This window comes from Lithobates pipiens, unplaced genomic scaffold (assembly GCF_037356315.1).
Source record: "Lithobates pipiens isolate NorthernLeopardFrog02 unplaced genomic scaffold, aLitPip1_a1.2 Scaffold_27, whole genome shotgun sequence".
NCBI classification, from domain to species: Eukaryota; Metazoa; Chordata; class Amphibia; order Anura; family Ranidae; genus Lithobates; species Lithobates pipiens.
Genome location: NW_027507788.1, coordinates 135,993,382 through 136,017,067, shown reverse-complemented (window position 1 = coordinate 136,017,067; position 23,686 = coordinate 135,993,382). Strand labels below are relative to the sequence as shown.

The window sequence follows — 23,686 nt, the reverse complement described above, 5'->3', positions numbered from 1 at the left end:
TTATACCATGTGGCTGTTGTCACTGTGCACACACACACCAATGAATACATTCTATTTCTGCTGACTCACCTGAGCCTCCCAGCCTGAACCTGCTAGTGTTACAGAGAGCAATACACCGTTACGCAGGATGTCAGGATTCCTATATTCTCCAGAGTGTAAAATGTCACAATGTATTATGGAAAATTTTCTGAACGGTGGACAAGCCTGCTCATGTTTTTTTGTTCTACAACCTCGTTTAATAACAGATCCTGTAACCTTTCCCCGAATGTATTTACAACCATGGAAAGAAAGCTTTGGAATTATTAGAATTTTCTTGTAGGTATTTATGTTTTCAGCCTGCAGGTGGCACTGTTGCTGTGTATAAATCAATAGGTAACAGAGGGTGACAGTTGGGTATATGGCGGTTTAAATTTTTTGGGCACAGTTCAAAATAAATAAAACCCGCTATGTACAATATATACTATATTTACTAGCAAAATGTTCCCATCCACGCCAGTTAAATTTGCGGGGAAAAAAAATCAGTGTTTTAATAAACATACATTTGTGTGGAGAGGGCCAATTTTAGGCAAAGTAGGCCCCTGTAAAAAAATCAATGTGTTTAATTTTTTTTTTAATCAAAACTTGTTTATTAATAAATTGCTCATATGATACATACAATCATTGCAGTATGAAAATAAAAAGGTAGTACATACCAAACATATCTTTCTTTGATCATCCATATTACCCAAGCAATAACAGAATATAGTGCAAATAGTGAATTTTCTCTTTCACCCCCCACCCCAAACATAAAGCATTAACCAGCACTTTCGACCCAATATCATAGAACCGCATTAGTAATTTCTTCAGCCAATGGATAAGACATTAGGACAGAGTCTAGTGCATAACCTATGAATGTGATTCAACCTGTGTTTCCTACCTCTCTCTCTTTCATCTCTCCCCCTCCCCACATCAACTGTCAACCTTTACAGAAGGAGCCTATCTAATACCAGTTGTGGAGGGCCAAGGCTGGGGTCATCCAGCCATGGCTGCCAGATGAGTTCAAATTTCTTCGCAGCCTTCCTGTGGCTGTAGGCCAAGTGCTCCTTGACAAGTAGAGAATTTGGGCAGCACAGTGGTGTAGTGGTTAGCACTCTCACCTAGCAGTAAATAGGGTCACTGGTTCAAATCCCAACCACAACACTACCTGCCTGGAGTTTGCATGTTCTCCCTGTGCCTGCGTGGGTTTCCTCCAGGTACTCTGGTTTCCTCCCACACTCCAAAGACATGCAGGTAGGTTAATTGGCATCTGTCCAAAATTGGCCCTAGTATATGAATGGGGACCTTGGATTGTGGGCTCCTTGAGGGTAGGGACCAATGTGAGTGTGCAATGTACAGGGATAGGGACAATTGTAGACACTCACTCAGGTTGAACTGGATGGACTGGTGTCTTTATTCAACCTCCTATGTAATTTACGTAAGCAATCCACTGTTTTTCTGTAGGGACCGTGGGTGCCACCCAGTACCTTGCTATAAGTTTCCTGGCCAGATACATCAACCTAGTGATCATATGGTCCTTTCGGATACATTTCCTCATCAATTGCCCCGAGCAAGCACACCAGGGGGTTCAGGGGAACAGGAACCTGAGCTAGTCAGGAGATGCATTGAGACACCTCCACCCAATATTGGTGGAGTTTCGGGCACCTCCAGAGTAAATGTATGAAGTCCCCCTGGTGTACTTTGCATTTCGGGCACGGGGGGAGTCTCTAACCCCCCCAGTTATGGAGCTGTACTGGTGTTCTATATGCTCTGTGTAAGATAAATAATTGTGATAGTTTATGAGAGGCTGAAACAGATACCGCATGTATTGACTCCAGGGCCATGCTCCATTGATCCCCATCTATTCTTCCAATATCTTCCACCCACTTACTTCTACATTTGAATGAGGCAGGATCTTGGACAGAGGACAGTAATTCAGCATATATCCTAGATATAAGTCCCTTCTGGGTCTCAGCCCGGAGGATATCCATCAGCAGAGCTTTTTGTGGCTTTAAGCCAAGCGCTCCTTGAGAAGTAGAGAATTTATGTAAGCAATCCACAATGTGTATAGCCACTTGCCAACCAGCCGCTGCAGTTGTACTGCGGCAACATGGCTCGGCTGCGCAAATCGCCATTATGCTACGTCAGTAACATAAACGGCCACTAGGGGGCGCTTGCGCACCCCCCCCCCCGCACACTCACCGAGCCGATGCGAGTGCACGGCGGTCTCGATCACCGCCGGGCTGCCGCGATCGCTCGGGGCACACACGGAGAACAAGGAGCTGTGTGTGTAAACACGTTTTCCGGGTCTCTGAGCAGTGAACTGACAGATCGTCTATTTATACAGAGTATGAACAGCGATTTGTTAGTTTCCCTGCACAGTCCCATCCCCCTTCAGTTAGAACACTCCCTAGGATACATATTAACCCCTTCACTGCCCCCTGGTGTTAACTCCTTCACTGCCAGTGAAATTTTTACAGTAATCAATGCAATTTTAATCGCACTGATCGCTGTATTAATTCCAATGGTCCCAAAAATGTGTTAGAATTGTCCGACGTGTCCGCCATAATGTCGCAATCACAATAAAAATCACTTATGGCTGCCATTACTAGTAAAAAAAAATTATTAATAAAAATGCCATAAAACTATTCCCTATTTTGTAGACGCTATAACTTTTGTGCAAACCAATCAATATAAGCTTATTCCGATTTTTTTCCCCAAATTATGTAGAAGAATACATATCGGCCTAAACTGAGGAAAAAAAAATGTTTTTTTATATATTTTTTGGGGATATTTTTTATAGCAAAAAATAATGCGTTTTTTCCAAAATTGACCCTCTTTTTTTGTTTATAGCGCAAAAAAACCCTGCAGAGGTGATCAAATACCACCAAAAGAAAGTTCTATTTGTGGTAAAAAAAAGGACGTCAATTTTGTTTGGGAGCCACGTCAGACGACTGCGCAATTGTCAGTTAAAGCGACGCAGTGCCAAATCGCAAAAAGTGGTCTGGTCTTTAGCCAGCCAAATGGTCCGGGGCTTAAGCGGTTAATCCTAACTGCAAAAGGGGTTCATTACTGTTAGAGCAGTGAAAATGCTCTTCCCCAGCAACAGGCATTAGAAGAGTGTTGATAAATATAAAAAAAAAGTCCCTGTTCACACCTATGCGATTTGTCGACATGCATTGTCTCTTCTGCAATAAAATAAACCTACCCGTCTGCACGCTGTCTTCTGTAGATTGTACACTGAGCTGCGCACGTGCATCTGCAGTTCAGATTTAATAACTGCAGAGCTGGATGTTCAACAATAGGAAGAGGACAGGGTATCCCTGTACAGAAGACTGCTACATGATCCAGCTGCCTGCATGATGCAGGACACACTTCATTACAGGTAAGTTAGGTCAACAAGGCAACAAGGCAGTGAAAAAAACCTGAGCAGTGATAGAGAAAGCTAGACCGCTCAAAAATAGAACTCTACCATATACTTATCACAGGACACTTTATAGCTGAGCCTGTTTTAATATAAAAACTGCTGCATTTGTAATAATAACACTGGGCATATTATAATTGTAGAGGAGAGTGAAGGATCACACAGATTGTTTGGTAAGATGGTCATTCATTTTATTTATTTAGTTTACAATGTGTTTCAGGGATTTTTATTAGTCCCCCTTATTCAAGACTTCAGAACCATGCATGTTTTGCCTGGGGGTGATGCTGCTGTAATCCCGGTCTTGTTACAAGAACAATCTTTGCAATGTTCAAATATTTGTTTTTTTTCAAATATAACTTTATTAAACTCCAAACAAGGGAAGACAGTCCCCAAGGTACGATATAAGCAGATAAGTACAGAGCATTAGACCGATACATAAATCTTATTAAGAATATACAGAAAGTACCAATCAGGCTTTCCACCTTTAAGAGGTATCAAAAAAGAAAAAAGGAAAAAAGGAAGAACAAATATTTGTTTTAATTGTTTTCATTTATTTTTTATTTTTTTGCTATTTTGCACAGTGGCACTAGCACTTTAATATAAAGTTTGTTCTTTAATGATGTATTGATTTATGTGCATTCAATTAGGAGATTTCTATTACGCAGCACTACCACATAGGTATTTATATCAGTTTTTTTCTATTTTTTCACATAGTACTCTCATTTTGTATCACAATGATTATTGGCTGTTCATTCTGTGTGTAGGAGAAATGGTTAGCATGTCATAAGGCATTTATTTGGGCATCAATGCCCTGGCTCATGATTTACACTATGCCAATACCAGTTATTGAAGCACAAACATATGGTATAATTGTTTTTGAAATTTAAAGCGGAGTTCCACCAAAAAATTTAACTTCCGCTTTAAGCACTCCTCGCCCCCTTACATGCCACATTTGGCATGTTATTTTTTTAGGGGGGAGCGGGGGCTTTGTTAGGAGTGGGACTTCCTGTCCCACTTCCTCCTTCCGTCCAGGGCCCCCCAAGGCGACTCCTCCTTTCGCCTTAGGCCGCCCCTCCCTCTAGGCGATCTCCTGGGATATGTGACAGGTCACCTATCCACTCCGGGAGTGCAGCGCGACTCACCCATGCGCCGTGCGTGCCCAGCCGTGAAGCCGAAAGCTGTCACGGCCGGGTGCCCAGAGTGGCAATGGAGGCGCCGGCAGAGAGGAGGGGGAGAGGAGCGACACTCCGTTCGGCTGCATCACTAGACCGTGGAACAGGTGAGTCTGTTTATTAAAAGTCAGCAACTACACTTTTTGTAGCTGCTGACTTTTAATAAACATAAAAAGCCTGAAACTCGACTTTAATAACATGGGGTCCAAAGTGGGTGGGGTTTCATCAACTATAATATCTGAAACTAAACCGGCATAAATGTTTGTTTTAGTGGCACAAACAAATGGTATATTTGTTTTTAAAATATAATAACATGGGGTACATGGGCGGGGCTTTAGGTCACATAATATCAAATTTAATGTGCAATAACTTCAAAACCAAATTGTCAGAAATGACAGGAAAAGGGAGAGGGCAGTTTCTTGCCCCCCCCTTTTCCTCATGGGAGAGCGGCTGGATCAGCTGTTTCAAGTTCCCCCGCAGAGCCTGTGGCCAGCGGGGAAACAGCTGTTAGTCACATGTTTTGAGAAGGGGTACAGGTGACCTCTCTTCATGACATGTGAAAAGCCCGGGAAGAACTGGTTTAAACCAGTTTTCTTGGGGTTATAAAAAGGAGGTTCCGCTGAGGGGGCTCATTCGCCTCAGAAGAAAAGCTGTGGTGTTCTCTCTGGGATTATTCCCTGAACAAACAGCCTCTTCTGTGGCCAGAAGATGAGCCTTCTTCGACGACTGATAGAGCGGGCGGGAGAGGACGGCGGAGAAGCCTGGACTCGCCAGTGCTTAGAATTACCCCGCGCAGCGTGTCAAGAGGCTCCGGTGGGAGCTACACCGCCTGTCAGCTATCCGGGTCCGGAGGAGAGAGGAAGAGAGCAGACAGCGGTGGAAGCCAGGGAGATGTCGCTGCGGGGTGAAGAGGATGCCGAAGGTGTGGAGGAGGGGACGTCGCGTCAACAAGGAAGCGCCGCCCCAGGTCGGTCGAATGGGGCGGCGAAATGAAAGCGCAACCCCCGCCGGAGCTATTCTCCTACCCCGACGCGCCCCGCTGTACATAAAAGAGCTGGTCCTTCTCAGGACCATAGCAGAGGGCAGGCGGGCGGGGGAAGGCTTGGAGCGGGTAGGCGGAGCGGCCAGCTGAGCGGCAGAGCTCCATTGACTGAAGCAGTGGGCAGGGTCGAAGGCGGTACGGGAGGCGGAGCAACCTCTCTGAGGGAGTGGTCTCCCTCTCCTCAGCGTCAAGCATCTCCTAGGCAACCGTCAATGCTGAATATCAGTGAAGCAGGGCATGATAGTGAGCCTGCTTTACAACAAGGTAATACAGGTATGACTGATCCTTCTGTTAATGTTTTATTGAATAGTGTTGTGGACTTATTAACAAAGGTGTCTAAGGAATTAGCCAGTCAAAAGTCGATTTGTCAGCCAGCTATTAATAATGTTTTAGCTTCTGATGTTTCAGCTATGGGAGTTTGGTCGCCACCTAGTGGCATTAATGCTAATGGCGCCCAGGATTTACCAATTCCTTTAGAACAATTTAGTAATATTTCTTATAGCAATGCTAGGTCACAGAACTTGCCAGAAATTTGTTTAAAGGAATCCATGCCCTGTGATATTTCTCCGTTAGGTTATCATTTATCTCCAGTTGTTAAAGAAAAAATTTGGCGAGGGGAATTTTTGGATATTTTGTCTCTTCTCCCTTCCGCTAAAGATTTCATTAATAAGTCAGAGAAGAAAGAGGATGATGATAGACGCAGACCTATAGCAAAAAACCTTAATAATTGGTTGCAAGCATTTTGTATTTTTGCAAGTGTGCTTTGTGAAAAATCACCTGAGAAAAGTACGGGTTTATTTCAGCATTTAGATATTATAATTGAGGCATATAAAATTTTGGTGGAGTGGCGTGGTTTAATTATGATGAAGCATTTCGTCAGAAATTATCAGTTCATCCCAGATTGCACCGGGGAGCTAAGGATGTAGGCCTTTGGCTGAATCTTTTTCTGCCACAGAGGCCAACAGTGGCAAGGCCGGTTTCAGCACCAACAGTTCAACACATGTCCGGTTACAAAAGAGGAATTTGTTTCAACTTCAATGATAGTCAGTGTAAATGGCCCAATTCATGTAAATACAAGCATGAATGCGCCTTTTGTGCTGGAGCGCACTCAGTTTCAAAATGTTTCAAAAAAATGTCAGCAGCAAATTTGCAAGCTGGAAATTTTTCAAAAAGCACACACACCAGTGAGTATAGCAAAAATGCTCCCGTGGCTTCAGGTGTATCCAGACAAGTTGAAAGCACATCTTCTCATTGAAGGTTTTAGGGATGGTTTTTCTTGCCTTCCTTTCAGGGTCAAGGTTGTACTTTAGTTAAGAATTTGAAATCGGTATCTAAATTTCCCCAGGTAGTATTAGATAAGGTTAATTTTGAAATCTTAGAAGGAAGGGTGGCGGGCCCCTTTTCTTTCCCTCCGTTTAAAAATTTCAGGATTTCCCCTTTGGGTGTAGTGCCCAAAAAGGAAAAGAATTCTTTTAGACTAATTCATCACTTATCTTTTCCTAAAGGAGATTCCCTTAATGACCAAATTGATGAGAGCATGTCATCTGTTTCAAATGCTTCTTTTGAAGATGCTTTAGTTAAATTGAGAATATTGGGGAAGGGAGCTATTTTAGCTAAGGCGGATGTCAAGTCAGCTTTTCACTTACTTCCCATTAATCCTTCATCTTTTAATCCCCTTGGTTTTTTCTTTAATGGTAACTTTTATTTTGATAAATGTTTACCTATGGGTTGTTCCTTGTCTTGTTTTTATTTTGAGTCTCTCTCTTCATTTTTAGGGTAGTTTCTGCCGTTTCCGGGTCTCAATTTTTAATTCATTATCTACACGATTTTTTATTTTTAGGCCCTCAGGATTCTTTTATTTGTGCTAACTTATTACAGACATTTTATGAGGTTTGCAACCATTTTGGTATCCCATTGGCTCATGAGAAGACTATATGGCCTTCCACTTGTCTGGAATTTCTAGGTATTATTATTGATACTGAATTAATGGAGTTTAGGTTACCTGAAGAAAAATTGAAAAAATTTGCTCTTTATTGTTAAAACTGGTAAGGAAGAAAAAAGCCTGCTTGAAAGAGATACAGTCTCTTTTGGGCCTTCTGGCGTTTGCTTCAAGGGTCATGCCAGTGGGTAGGGTATTTTTTCAGGAGATTTTACATCGCTATTTCTGGTTTAAAGTCTCCCTTTTCTCATGTGCGTTTATCCAGTGATATGAAAGAGGACTTGCTAGTTTGGTGGCAGTTTCTTTCTCATTTCAATGGCAGGGCTTTGTGGCAGAAGGATTTCATTCTTGATTCTGATTTCCTTCTATTTACTGATGCCGCAGGGTCACATGGCTTTGCCGCAATTTGGCAGAAGCATTGGTGCGCTGAACGCTGGCATGTCTCTTGGGTAATGAAGGGTTACACTAAAAATATAGTAGTTTTGGAACTATTTCCTATCATTGTTGCACTTGAAATTTGGGGTGCTTTCTTCCAAAATAAAAGAATTTTGATACGAACAGATAATAAAGGAGTGATGTATGCTATTAATTGTTTAACATCTAAGTCTCCGCCAGTCATTGTCCTTTTGAGATACCTGATATTTAAATGCCTAAGTTTGAATATATGGTTGAAGGCTGTACATGTACCAGGTAAGGACAATGATTTGGCGGATGCGTTGTCTCGTTCACAGATGGAGCGTTTTTTCAAGCTATTCCCGGAGGCGGATCAAGTGGGACACTCCTGTCCAATCAATTTATGGGACCTGATCTAAGGCCCATTTCTGTCTCTATTATCAATTCTTTGGCACCTTCTACTTGGGCAGGATATCAGTCTGCTTGGTTTATGTATGTAAGAATTTTTAAACAAGTTAGGTGAACCGTTGGGTTCGGTGTCCGAAATACTGAAATACTGTTATTAAAGTTTCTTGGTTCTTTGTTTGAACAAACTTATTCTTGGTCGTACATACATAAAACTTTGTCAGAAATTTCTTTTTTCTTGAAACTAAATAACATGCCGTCTTGCATGCAGTATTTCTCTATAAAACAAGCTTTGAAAGGTTACAAAAGGAATAATTTTAGGCCTGATTCAAGGAAGCCCATCACTTCTCTAGTGCTGGGTCAGCTTTGCTCCGTGACGGATAAAATTTGTTTTTCTCAGTTTGAGTCGGTTCTTTTTCGGGCAGCCTTTTCGGTCATGTTTTTTGCGGCGCTTAGGGTATCTGAGCTGGTTCACATACACATGTCTGAAGTTGTTATTTTTGAAAGTTCATTAAAAATTTTAATTAGCCGATCCAAAACGGATCAGGTAGGTAAAGGTAATTGGTTAACTTTAGATATGTGTATGAGTACTAGCATTTGCCCGGTGGCTCTACTACGTCAATATTATTCAATTAGGCCTTTGGGGTTTTCCAAGTTTTTTATTCATGAATCAGGGTTACCCCTTACTAAATATCAGTTCTTATGCGTTTTTAGGAGATTTTTACAGGCCTTAAATTTAGATCAAGAACATTTGACGTCACATTCTTTTCGGATTGGAGCAGCAACAGAGGCCGCTAGACTGGGTTTTGATGTTAGATCTATTAAGCGAATTGGTAGATGGAAGTCAGATAGGTACTTGCTTTATATTCGTCCTAACGCAATGCTATGATTTATTTCAGGTAACACTCGCATTGTGTGGATGATTGGACACTCCTTCATTTATTGGGCGAATTTGAGAGCTCAGCAGCGAGTTTATACTTGTAATTTAGGATTGGATGCTTCTAAATTTAAGATTTTTTGGTGTGGAAAGAGGGGAATGTTATGGTCAGACCTAAATTCTTTTATTTCTCAGCTTCTTCTTCATTTTCCCTCTCCGGATATCTTAATTATTCATCTAGGTGGTAATGATATTGGTTACTTTAAAATTTTAGACCTTATTTTTCAGTTTAGAGATGATTTACAGAGGACAGTTGTCATTTCCCAATTCAGTAGTGTTTTTTTCAGAAATTGTGCAGAGGATAAGTTGGCTTTCTCATCCTTCTGTACGTCCTTTTGAAAAAATCAGGAAGAGAGTGAATAGGGCAGTATCCAAGTTGCTATCAAAATTGGGAATGCTATCCTTTAGGCACACTGAGCTGGAGGGGGGTATCCCTGGCCTTTTCAGACAGGATGGCATCCATCTGTCTGATATTGGCTTGGATATTTTCAATGCAAATTTAAGTTACTGTGTTGAGATGGCCGCGGGTTGGGGTTCTGTGGGCAGTTGGCCTTAGGTCCTCCTGCCCTTTTGGGGATTTTGTGTTGCTGCCTGAGCCGTAGTGACTGGGCTAGCTTTAAGTTTATTGATGAGTTTTGATGAGTTATGTACAACATTTTGAAACCAATAATAAACAACCGCGGCCATTATTATCCAAACACTTGTCTTCTTGTCTTATTTCAAAAGTTATTGAAAAAAAATTCCGGCCTGCTGTCCCATGACAGGAAAAGGGAGAGGGCAGTTTCTTGTCCCCCCTTTTCCTCATGGGAGAGCGGCTGGATCAGCTGTTTCAAGTTCCCCCGCAGAGCCTGTGGCCAGCCGGGAAACAGCTGTTAGTCACATGTTTTGAGAAGGGGTACAGGTGACCTCTCTTCATGACATGTGAAAAGCCGGGGAAGAACTGGTCTGGTTTAACCACTTCAGGACCGCCGTATTGCCAATGTACGTCAACACAATGGCACAGGCAGGCACAATCACGTAGATGTACGTGCCTGCCTTCCAGCGGGTGGGGGGTCCGATCGGACCCCCTCCCGTTGGATACGACGGTCCGGTTCGCTCCAGGAGCGCTCCGTGATGAGGGGATGGCCGTTGGTTTTCGGCCACCCCCTCTGGATCGCTCCTGGCCAATGAGAAGCTTCCTCCCACTGTGTATTGTTTACACAGGAAGGAGGAAGTGATGTCATTCTCCTCGGGGCGGTCTTTTTGACCGGACTACGAGGAGAAGACTAATAGTAAGTGTGCACCAACACTACACTGACATGTAGGTACACACAGGCACACAAACCCCCCCCCCCCGATCCCCCCCCGCCCCCCCTCCCCCCCCAGTCACAGTGTCACTGATTGCATTGATCATTTCTTTACTGATCAATGCATTCAGTGTCAGTTGTGACAGTAAAAACTGTCAGGACAGTTAGTGTTAGGTCCAGGGTAGCCCCCTATCACCCCCCAATAAAGATTTAACCCCCTGATTGCCCCTAGAGTTAACCCTTTCACCCCCTTTTGCCAGTGTCACTAAGCGATCATTTTTCTGATCGCTGCATGTGTCGCTAGGTAGCTAGTTATTTTTTTATGTTCATCGCCAGGTTTTTATATCGCTAGGTACCCCGATATACTACCCAATAATGGTTTTAACCCCCTGATTGCCGCTAGTTAACCCCTTCACCCCCTTTTGCCAGTGTCACTAAGCGATCGTTTTTCTGATCGCTGCATTAGTGTCGCTACAGTCGCTAGGTAGCTAGTTATTTTTTTAGGTTCACCGCCAGGTTTTTATAGCGCTAGGTACCCCGATATACTACCCAATAATGGTTTTAACCCCCTGATTGCCGCTAGTTAACCCTTTCACCCCCTTTTGCCAGTGTCACTAAGCGATCATTTTTCTGATCGCTGCATGTGTCGCTAGGTAGCTAGTTATTTTTTTAGGTTCACCGCCAGGTTTTTATAGCGCTAGGTACCCCGATATACTACCCAATAATGGTTTTAACCCCCTGATTGCTGCTAGTTAACCCTTTCACCCCCTTTCACCAGCGATCACAGTATAAGTGTCACTGGTGACGCTGGTTAGCCAGTTAGTTATTTAGGTTCCCCGTCAGGTTTTTATATAGCGCCAGGGACCCCCATATACTACCTAATAAAAATTTGAACCCCCTGATTGCCCCTAGTTAACCCTTTCACCACTGATCACCGTATAAGTGTTACGGGTGACTCTGGTTAGTTTGTTTTTTATAGCATCAGGGCACCCACCATTTATTACCCAATAAAGGTTTAACCCCCTGATCACCCGGCGGGTGATATCAATTAGGTTTTAGGGTCAGGGTCTGCGTCGCCCCAGGCAGCGCTAGGTTAGTGCCAGTACCGCTAACACCCACACGCAAAGCATACACCTCCCGTAGTGCTATAGAATCTGAACAGATCAATATCTGATCTGATCAGATCTATACTAGCGTCCCCAGCAGTTTAGGGTTCCAAAAAAACGCATTGTTAGCGGGATCAGCCCAGATACCTGCTAGCACCTGCGTTTTGCCCCTCTGCCCAGCCCACCCAAGTGCAGTATCGATCGATCACTGTCACTTACAAAACACTAAACACATAACTGCAGCGATCGCAGAGTCAGGCCTGATCCCTGCCATCGCTAACAGGTTTTTTGGTAGCATTTTATATTTAAATCCGGAAGGCAGTGCTTGGTTTTTGAGGTTCCGTACGTGGCTAGGCTCCCAAAAAGTCCCCCACATGTGGTATCCCCGTACTCGGGAGAAGCAGCAGAATGTATTTTGGGGTGTCATTTCACATATGCCCATAGCATGTGTGAGCAATATATCATTTAGTGACAACTTTGTGCAAAAAAAAAAAGTTTGTAATATTCCCGCAACTTGTGGCAAAATATAAAATATTCCATGGACTCAACATGCCTCTCAGTAAATAGCTTGGGGTGTCTACTTTCCAAAATGGGGTCATTTTGGGGGGTTTTGTGCTATTTTGGCATTTTATGGCCTTCGAAACTGCGATAGGTAGTGAGGAGTTAAATCAAAAATTTGCACCCTTAGAAATCCTGAAGGTGGTGATTGGTTTTCGGGGTGCCGTGCGCGACTAGACTCCCAAAAAGTCCCACACATGTGGTATCCCCATACTCGGGAGAAGTAGCGGAATATATTTTGGGGTGCAATTCCACATATAACCATGGCATGTGTGAGCAATATATCATTTAGTGACAACTTTTTGTAAAAAAATTTTTTATTTTTTTTTTTTGTCATTATTCAATCCTTTAGGACAAAAAAAATAAATATTCAATGGGCTCAACATACCCATCAGCAATTTCCTTGGGGTGTCTACTTTCCAAAATGGGGTCATTTGGGGGGGATTTGTACTGCCCTGCCATTTTAGCACCTCAAGAAATGAGATCGGCAGTCATAAATTAAATGCTGTGTAAATTCCAGAAAATGTACTCTAGTTTGTAGACGCTATAACTTTTGCGCAAACCAAAAAATATACGCTTATTGACATTTTTTTTACTAAAGACATGTGGCTGAATAAATTTTGCCCTCAATGTATGACTAAAATTTAGTTTATTCGATTTTTCTTATAACAAAAAGAAGAAAATATCTTTTTTTCAAAATTTTCACTCTTTTTCCATTTATATCGCAAAAAAAAAAAAAAAAAAATAAAAAAAAATCGCAGAGGCAATCAAATACCATCAAAAGAAAGCTCTATTTGTGGGAAGAAAAGGACGCAAATTTCGTTTGGGTGCAATATTGCATGACCGCGCAATTACCAGTTAAAGCAGCGCAGTGCGAAATTGCAAAAAGACCTCTGGTCCTTAAGGTGTTTATTGGTCCGGAGCTGAAGTGGTTAAACCAGTTTTCTTGGGGTTATAAAAAGGAGGTTCCGCTGAGGGGGCTCATTCGCCTCAGAAGAAAAGCTGTGGTGTTCTCTCCCCTCCCTCCCTCCCTATAAAATAAATTTGTATTTAATTGTATTTTAATTCTGTATGGTTATGTTAATTTATTCTGTCGCGGTTGTTGTTATGTGGTAAGTCACCTTTGCAAAAAAAAATTAATAATAATAATAAAATAAAAAATATATAATGATAATAATACTGAATTATAACAGCAAAGGGGGACAAGTTATTAAGAATTTTAATTATAGTGTTCAAATATGTGCTACCTGAGCCGTAGTGACTAGGTTAGCTTTAAGTTTATTGGATGAGTTTGTTGTGATATGTACTACATGCCCCTTTTGGGGATTTTGTGTTGCTGCCTGAGCCGTAGTGACTGGGCTAGCTTTAAGTTTATTGATGAGTTATGTACAACATTTTGAAACCAATAATAAACAACCGCGGCCATTATTATCCAAACACTTGTCTTCTTGTCTTATTTCAAAAGTTATTGAAAAAAAATTCCGGCCTGCTGTCCCATGTTCATTTTTGCGGCACAACTCAACACAAACGCAGCGCAAAGAAATGATATATTTTTATTCACATATCACATAAATACTTCCCCTCGTTTTTAATCTTTCTTTTGGGAATGGCAGTTGTACCCAAGATTTAAATTCCCCCTGAATTCACAGAAGTGGATGTCTAAGCCCTTGTACACACGGTCGGACATTCTGACAACCAAATCCGTCGGATTTTGTCCGACGGATTTTGTCCGAAACTGTTGCATACACACGGTTGGACAAAGTTGTTGGAATGTCCGATCATTCAGAACGTGATGACGTTATTTCGTTACGACAGGACTATGTTCACACTAGTAGCCAATAGCTTTGGTGTAGGAATTTGATCTGAGCATGCGTGGCACTTTGTCCGATCGGAATTCTCTACACATGATCGGACAAAGTCTGATCGGATCGTGTTGTCAGAAAATTTTACCGACAAGTTGGAAAACTTGGTCCGTCGAATACTCCGACGGAAACAGTCCAATGGAGACCACACACACTCGGATTATCCGACAAAATGGTCCGATCGGACACATTCCGTCGGAATCTCCGACCGTGTGTACAAGGGCTTACAAATGCATTTTTCCTAAATATTTATATACTGTATACAAATATATATTAAAGAAATGAATTGCTGTAAGAATTGAATCATTATTTATTTATCTAACTTTGGGATTTTATGAAATAAATCTATTAAATTGCTAGTGGGAATAAAGGACCGTGTTACACCCTCTGTGACATTTTTTTCTAGTCTTTATCTTATTACGCTCTATACACGGACTTTCCGAGGGAAAATGTGCAATCGGATCGTGTTGTCGGAAAATCCGATCGTGTGTGGGCTCCATTAGACTTTTTCCGTCTGAATTTCCGACACACAAAGTTTGAGAGCAGGATCTAAAATTCTCCAACAACAAAATCCGATCATTTAAATTCCGATAGTGTGTAGACAATTCTGACGGACAAAGTGCCACACATGCTCAGAATAAATTACGAGACGAAAGCTATTGGCTACTGGCCCGTTTATAGTCCCGTCGTACGTGTTGTACGTCACCGCGTTCTGAACAATCGGATTTTCCGACAACTTTGTGCGACCGTGTGTATGCAAGACAAGTTTGGGCCAAAATCCGTCGGAAGAAATCCGACGGATTTTGCAGTCGGAATGTCCAAGCGTGTGTACAGGGTATTGTTTTTTTTGTCTCCACTGGACCTGTATGATGAGGATGCCTTATGGACCCATGAAGACCTATCTACGTTGATCTTGAATATTTTTGTTATCCACAAAATTACTGATGAAAACAGTACCACTTTGGGGATAGTAATTGAGGGAGGTTCTCATTGGAATCTCTGATATACACAAAGCATGTGTTTTTCTTATGGGACTCATTTATGCTTTTAACGTGAGCTACCCTAAAAACTTAAAATATACCTTTTGAAGTTTTTTAGAAAATCTTTTTAGAGCTAGATGTGGGAAATCTATCTTCAACAGTTCACACTTTAAAATGCAAATTACTTTCCTAAAAAGCTTAAAAAAGTTAATAGATTCTGTGTGCTATGTTCTTTACAGATATAAGCTTGGTTCACACTTATGCAATGCAGAAAATGCAGTGAATCCTGTTTCCCGGCATCCATGCGATCTGCCGCGTTGCCAATTTTATCTTAACGACACCCCGAAACAAATTGCAAAATGCAGTGCGATTGCCAAAATAGCATCGCATGGGTGTTCACATGTGATTCAGGTGCGGGGGAAAAAAGGGTCCTGCACTATTTTGGTGCGATGCAATTTCAGCCATACAAACTGTATCGCACAGACATTGCATGTGATATGCACACGAATGCGGTGTGAATCACATGTGATATCTGCAATCACACCAGTGTGAACCTAGCCATACTGTATGTTAGGTGTGTGTGTGTTTCAGTTTGATTTTTTAGCTGAAAAATAAGCATTTGTTTTCTATCTTCTTTAAAAAAAAAAAAGAAAAGATGTTTACATTCACATTTGATGCCGCTTTACCCCCTTCCTGCCCAGGCCAATTTTTTGCTTTCAGCACTGTCACATTTTGAATGACAATTGCGTAGTCATGCAACACGCTACCCAAATGATTTTTTTCATCTTTATCTTCACACAAATAGAGCTTTCTTTTGGTGGTATTTAATCACTGCTGGGATTTTTATTTTTTACAAAAAAAAAGGCTGAACATTTTGAAAAAAAAAGGTTTTCTTAGTTTCTGTCAGTAAATTTTGTAAATAGGTAATTTTTCTCCTTCACTGATGTGTGCTGATGAGGCTGCGCTGATGGGCACTTATGAGGTGGCACTAATTAGGTGGCACTGATGAGGAGGCACTAATATGCCGCACTGAAATGCGGCACTGAGAGGTGCCACTGATGGGCGACACTGATTGGAGGCACTGATGGGTGGCACTGATGGGCACTGATTACCTGCCAAGGTCTCCCCTGTGAGGAGATGCCCCTGATCAGCACTCCTCGCTAGTGATGGATGAACTTCTGACGGGACGTTTCGCGAACGCGGCCGATAGTTCGCGAACCGGAACGTTCGCGGCGGGCCCCATTGACTTCAATGGGAGGCGAACTTCGCAAACCTACAGGTCAAATTTGCAGCCACAAAATTATTAATAGCTGTGCAAACATAGTCCCACCACATGGCCAATGACATAACACATGTATGAGCTGAATCTTGGATCGACAACTACAAGCATTCTTTTTTTATATGGGAAATTGTTGTGACAATTCAGGACTGTGGAGCGCATGAAGGCAATGGAGGAGAGGGAAGGTCAGGGACCAGGGTAGGCAAAGAAGAGGGTGCAGGAGATGATCACCAGCAGCGTGACATACAGCAATGACACCTGCACCGTGATAGAGTCATCTGACAACAGCACCGTGATAGAGAGCACTGACATCAGCAGTGTGACATAAAGCACTAACACCAGCACCGTGATATACAGCACTGACAGCAGCACCGTGATAGAGAGCACTGACATCAGCAGCGTGACATAAAGCACTAACACCAGCACCGTGATATACAGCACTGACAGCAGCACCGTGATAGAGAGCACTGACATCAGCAGCGTGACATACAGCAATGACACCTGCACCGTGATAGAGTCATCTGACAACAGCACCGTGATAGAGAGCACTGACATCAGCAGCGTGACATAAAGCACTAACACCAGCACCGTGAAATGCAGCACTGACAGCAGCACCGTGATAGAGAGCACTGACATCAGCAGCGTGACATACAGCACTGACACCTGCACCGTGATAGAGTCATCTGACAACAGCACGGTGATAGAGAGCACTGACATCAGCAGCGTGACATAAAGCACTAACACCAGCACCGTGATATACAGCACTGACAGCAGCACCGTAATAAAGAGTACTGACATCAGCACCGTGATATACAGCACTGACACCTGCACCGTAAGCAGCCCCAGGAGGAAGTCAGCATAGCACAGGTATGGTGGGAGCCTCTCATAATGAGCATAGCACAGGGATGGTGGGAGCCCCTCATAATGAGCATAGCACAGGGATGGTGGGAGCCCCTCATAATGAGCATAGCACAGGGATGGTGGGAGCCCTTCATAATAAGCAGCCCCAGGAGGATGTCAGCATAGCACAGGGATGGTGGGAGCCCCTCATAATAAGCAGCCCCAGTAGAAATATGACACCGCTCAACCTCTTCAAAGAGGAGGGTACGGGTATATAGTATGGTGTGCTTTTTTTGGACAAGGAAGTGAGCCAAGTGAAGAAAGAAGGTCTCTGTGCTCGATTAAAAAAATTGTTTCTAGACATATACATGGTCTACTGGTCACATGTGTTGAATTCCTCCGAGATCCATGCCTCATTCATTTTTAGAAATGTGAGGTAGTTAACACTGTTGTGAGCTAGGCGAGTACGCTTATCGGTCACGATCCCCCCTGCTGCGCTGAATGTCCTTTCGGACAGGACACTGGATGAGGGGCAAGCCAACAGTTTGATTGCAAATTGGGCAAGCTCTGGCCAGAGGTCAAGCCTGCCCACCCAGTAGTCCAGGGGTTCATCACTCCTCAGAGCGTCCACATCGGCCGTTAACCCGATGTAGTCGGACACCTGACGGTCTAGGCGTTCCCTAATGCTGGATCCGGATGACACCTGTCGATGGGTCGGCTGAAAGAATGACCTCATATCCGAAGTCACCAACACATCTTCAAACCGGCCTCTTCTTGCAGGCGCTGTTGGATTGGTACCCGCAACTCCTTCTCTGGGAGTGGGAATTGCTCCTCTGCCAGCGCACGCAAAAGCAGAATGCAGCATTTCTCGAAGCAAGGCCTGGAAGTGCTCCATTCTGCCAGCCCTCTGTGACGGCGGTAACATTTCCGCCATTTTGTGTTTGTACCGGGGGGTCTAAGTACGTTGCCACCCAGTACTGGTCCTTGACCCTTATGCTTTTTATACGGGGGTCCCTAAAACACTGGAGCATGAAGGCCCCCATTTGCACTAAACTGGAAGCGGTGTGGTGGCCTGGCTCCTGCTCATCATCCAGGATAATGTCGTCCTCCTTATTCTCCTCTCCCCATCCACGCACAACAGGGATCCCAGAAAGGTTTAAAGCATGCTCTTCTTGCTCCTCCTCATCCGCCCCGGCACCATCCTCCTCTGACTCCTCTTCAGACTCCTGTTGTTGACTTGTCTCAGATAGAGTAGCCCCCCCTGGGAATTCCTCCAGCATTGCGACTTCCTCATCTTCCCGCTCCTGCTCCTCCACAGCTTGATCAATGACACGACGCAATGCACGCTCCATAAAGAAGGCATAAGGTACCATGTCACTGATGGCGCCATGGCTGCGACTGACCAGTTTGGTGATCTCCTCAAATGGCCGCAGATGCCTGCATGCGTCGCGCATGAGCAGCCACCGGCGCGGTGAAAAAAAACCCAGCTCCCCAGAACCGGTTTTGCCGCAGAGTTCATACAGGTAGACGTTAACTGCATGTTTCTGCTGGAGCAGCCTATCAAGCATATAGAAGGTTGAGTTCCATCGCGTCGGGCAATCGCAAATAAGACGTCTGACCGGCAGATTGTGTCGCCGCTGAATGTCAGCAAGGCGAGCCATGGCCATGTAAGATCTTCTGAAATGGGCCGAGATTTTCCTTGCCTGCCGCAAGATGTCCTGAACCCCAGGGTATTTGACAAGGAATCGCTGCACGACCAAGTTTAAGACGTGTGCCATGCATGGCACGTGCGTGATTTTTCCCTGTTTCAATGCGCTAAGCAGATTGGCACCGTTGTCACACACCACTTTACCAACTGTCAAATTGAGCGGTGTTAGCCACTGATCTGCCTGTGAACGCAAAGCTGAAAGGAGTGCCGGGCCAGTGTGGCTCTTGGCTTCCAGGCACAACAGACGCAGCACGGCATGGCAACGTCTCACCTGGCATGTCAAATAGGTTCTGGGGAGCTTGGGCGGCGCAGCGGAAGAGACGCTAGCAGTGGAAAAGGAGGAGTCAGCCGAGGAGGAGAGGGAGGAGGATGAAGTAGGAGGAGGAGGAGAAGAAGAGTCAGGCGTGCATGCAATCCGTGGCGGTAAAACCAAATCTATATGGGTGCCACGGGTTACATGCTTGACGGCCGTCAAAAGGTTCACCCAGTGAGCAGTAAAAGTGATATACCTTCCCTGCCCGTGTTTGCTAGACCACGTGTCTGTGATCAGAAGTATCTTGGCACCCACACTGTGTGCCAGAGATACATTCACTTGCCGCTGAACATGGCCATATAGCACTGGGATGCCCTTCTCTGAGAAATACTTCCTTCCTGGGACCTTTCATTGTGGTGTTCCAATGGCCACAAATTTGCAAAAGGCCTCCGAGTCCACCAGTTTATATGGCAGTAGTTGGCGGGCTATCAGTTCTGACAAGCCAGCCGTCAACCGTTGGGCAAGAGGGTTATCCGGCGTCATCATTTTTTTACGCTCGAACATTAGGCCCACGGAAGCCTGCCTTTTTGCAGAAAAACGTGAGCTTGGCGTGATGGAAGGTGGAGTGGAGGACAATTGTAAGGGCTTACCTAGATTGGAGTCCATGTTGCAGAGATGTAGGCTCACCCTTGCAAATAAACACAGCCCACAGTAACAAACAGATAAGCTACCTGGGCTGTGAATCTGTGCACGGGGGCTTGACAGGAATTTGCCAAAGGATTGTCCAGGTAAAATATACAAGCCAGGGTCGGTAGCCGGGGTCAGTCTTGGAACACAGGAACACAGGAACACAGGAACACAGGAACACAGGAACACAGGAACACAGGAACACAGGAACACAGGAACACAGGAACCTTTGGCAACAAGAGACAATGAACTGACAAAGCCCTCAGAGTGAGGCAGTGTTTTATACCCTAGCTGATTAGGTAACCTGCCACAGCTGATCCAAGAGTGACAGGTACAAACAGAATTGCCCACAGTACTTATGCAAAACTAGACATGGCTGGAAAGCAGGCAGAAAAAAACTGAGGTGTGGCTCAGAGGTAAGGTAACGGGAACAACTACTGGCAGTCATGAGTTCAATACCACCCAGAGCCACTTGAGGCATGACTACACCTGGCTGTCCAAAATACACGGTAGGGACCGTGACAACAATTGTGAGGAGAGAGGAGAAGGAGAAGTAGAAGACGAGGCTGGACGGTGAGAGCCTGCAGTGTGGCTTTGTGTGTTCCGTTGCTCCGACTCGGCTCGGTGATGGCTGCTCATGTGCCTTCTTAAGGTGGTCGTCCCTAGGTGAGTGTTGGGCGACTAATGCGTTGACTGCAAAGATTGCAGATGGCAACGCTATTGTCAGCAGCGGACACGTTAAAAAAAGCCCACACTGCGGAGCCATGTGCCAGTGTCCTGGGAGCGCCAGATGTGACCGTACATGGTCCATGACTCGCTCCTGATACATTTGCAGTCTGCTTTGTCCCTCCTGTGCAATGTAAGTTATTCCTGCTTCTCCTCCCTATCTGCTGGTCCATATCTCCCTCTGAACTCCCCACCTCTTCCTCTCTTGTGGGCACCCACGTGACATCACTAGACACGTCATCATCAACGTCACCTTCCCCACCGCTATCAGTAGAGATCTCGGAGTAGGCAGCAACACCGGAGACCAATCTTCTCCTTGGGCTGATCTGGGTACTGTCGTCAGACTGCTGAGTAGCGGTTGTTGCTACCTCCTCTTCCTGATCCAATGCCAAGAGTGGCTGCGCATCAGAAATATCCTCTTGATATGGATTGGAAAATAATTCCTGTGACTCAAGCGGAAGGTATGTGGTGGTGGTGGTGGTGTTGTTGTTGGCGGTAGTGTCTTTGGGGGTGCACATAGCAGAGAGTGAAGAAGAGGGTGTAGATCGAGAGGATGAGGAGGGTGCAGAAGAGTAAGGCTGAGCGAGCCACTCAACCAAGTCTGGTGCGTCCTTTAAAGTAATTGAATGCACCTTCTGCAACTTACCACTTTGGCTCAAGCTGTTGCTCCTGCCCTACCCCCACCACCCCTGCGGAAGGGCCTGCCTCTTCCTCTGCCTGTCATTTTTTAAATGACCCTGTGACAAAACTCTCAGTCCCTATACCGATGAAGGACTGCTGCAGTATAGGGCAGCGTTCAGTCAGCAGTAGTGCACCTCAACCCTATGTATTGTGGACCTATACCAGTCCTTATAGAATGGCAGACTGTACCTCACTCAACCCTATGTACTGTAGTACCCTATACCTTACCAGTCCTTATAAGGACCTTTGTGGAACAAGTAGGTTGTGTGTGAGTGATTAGCAGACTGTACATCAGTCCCTATAACGATGAAGGACTGTTGCAGCATAGGGCAGCGGTCAGTCAGCAGTAGTGCACCTCAACCCTATGTATTGTGGACCTATACCAGTCCTTATAGAATGGCAGACTGTACCTCACTCAACCCTATGTACTGTAGTACCCTATACCTTACCAGTCCTTATAAGGACCTTTGTGAAACAAGTAGGTTGTGAATGATTAGCAGACTGTACGTCAGTCCCTATACTGATAAAGGACTGCTGCAGTATAGGGCAGCGGTCAGCAGTAGTGCACCTCAACCCTATGTATTGTGGACCTATACCAGTCCTTATAGAATAGCAGACTGTACCTCACTCAACCCTATGTACTGTAGCACCCTAGACAGACCAAGTTACCAGTCCTTATAAGGACCTTTGTGGAACAAGTAGGTTGTGTGTGACTGATTAGCAGACTGTACGTCAGTCCCTATACTGATGAAGGACTGCTGCAGTATAGGGCAGCGGTCAGCAGTAGTGCACCTCAACCCTATGTATTGTGGACCTATACCAGTCCTTATAGAATAGCAGACTGTACCTCACTCAACCCTATGTACTGTAGAACCCTAGACAGACCAAGTTACCAGTCCTTATAAGGACCTTTGTGGAACAAGTAGGTTGTGTGTGACTGATTAGCAGACTGTACGTCAGTCCCTATACTGATGAAGGACTGCTGCAGTATAGGGCAGCGGTCAGCAGTAGTGCACCTCAACCCTATGTATTGTGGACCTATACCAGTCCTTATAGAATAGCAGACTGTACCTCACTCAACCCTATGTACTATAGCACCCTACACCAGGTTATTACCAGTCCTTATAAAGTACCTTTGTGGAACAAGTAGGTTGTGAATGATTAGCAGACTGCAGCAGAAGGGCAGCAGTCAAGTATAATATTCTTTCTATATTTGGAAGAAAGAATATTATACGTGTACAAGCCTATTACCATACCACTGATACCAGTCCTGAAAAGAACATTTGTGGACCTAATATAGTAACAGCTACCGATTAAACTGACCCTCACTGCCTCACACACTGCTTCCTGCCTGTCCCTATATAAACTGACAAAACAGAGGCTGCTGGAACAATAACTGGTTACTGGAATAGCACTTTTGTGGACCTGATAGTAACAGCTACTGATTAAACTGACCCTCACTGCCTCACCCACTGCTTCCTGCCTGTCCCTATATAAACTGACAAAACAGAGGCTGCTGGAACAATAACTGGTTACAGGAAAAGCACTTTTGTGGACCTGATAGTAACAGCTAATGATTAAACTGACTCTCCCTGCAGCATACACCGTCCTGTCCCTTTCTCTAAACTGACAAAAGACACTCAGGCTGCTGCAACAATCAGTAGCACAGCAAACCTATATACACCTAACACCTATACCAGTCCTGAAAATAACTTTTGTGTACCAAATAGCTAGCGATTTGGGTCACTGTAATCTCTCCCTGCTCCACACAGCAACCTCTCCCTATAGTGACAGAAGAAAGAATGTAAAATGGCCGCCGGATCGGGTGTATTTATAAGTTAGGGGGAATGTCCAAGTGTCCATGTGCTGTAATGTCTCAATTGGCTGTCCTGTACCCCATGATGGATGTGTCATCATAGGTCAAAGTTCTTTTTCACAGAAAACACGGAAGTCCGCCGGGCGAACGGCGGCAATAGTCCGCCGATCGGGCGAATCGCGAACAGCCGAAATTCGCCGCGAAACGACCGCCGGGTGAACCATTCGGCCATCACTACTCCTCGCCACACACTCTGTCAATATGAAGTGAGGCACTTCCATATTTATGTGACCGGCTGTGATTGGACACAGCCAATCACACGGTTAAAGAACTGGGCCGCGCTGCGCACCATCCACCCCCCCCCCCCAGGGCAAGTGATAGCAGCCTTTCTGGGGTGCCATCTTATGATGTCCTTCCAGAATGAGAGCCGCACCGTCCTTTCGTCATTTGAGTGGTTCAAGTGGTTAATAATTTTACATATGTAACACTTTATAAATAATAAATGTTAATTTGTTTTGAAAGCCTCTTTCATGAGGCTATTCCTTTTATTTATTTATTTTTTTAAACATATTATTGT

General features: G+C 44.4%; 1 protein-coding gene across 1 annotated transcript in view; it reads right to left on the bottom strand.

Annotated features, from left to right (window-relative positions):
- Positions 1-23,686, bottom strand: part of LOC143934154 (ferritin heavy chain B-like) — a 31,723-nt gene that overhangs the window by 5,401 nt on the left and 2,636 nt on the right. The window lies entirely within an intron of this gene.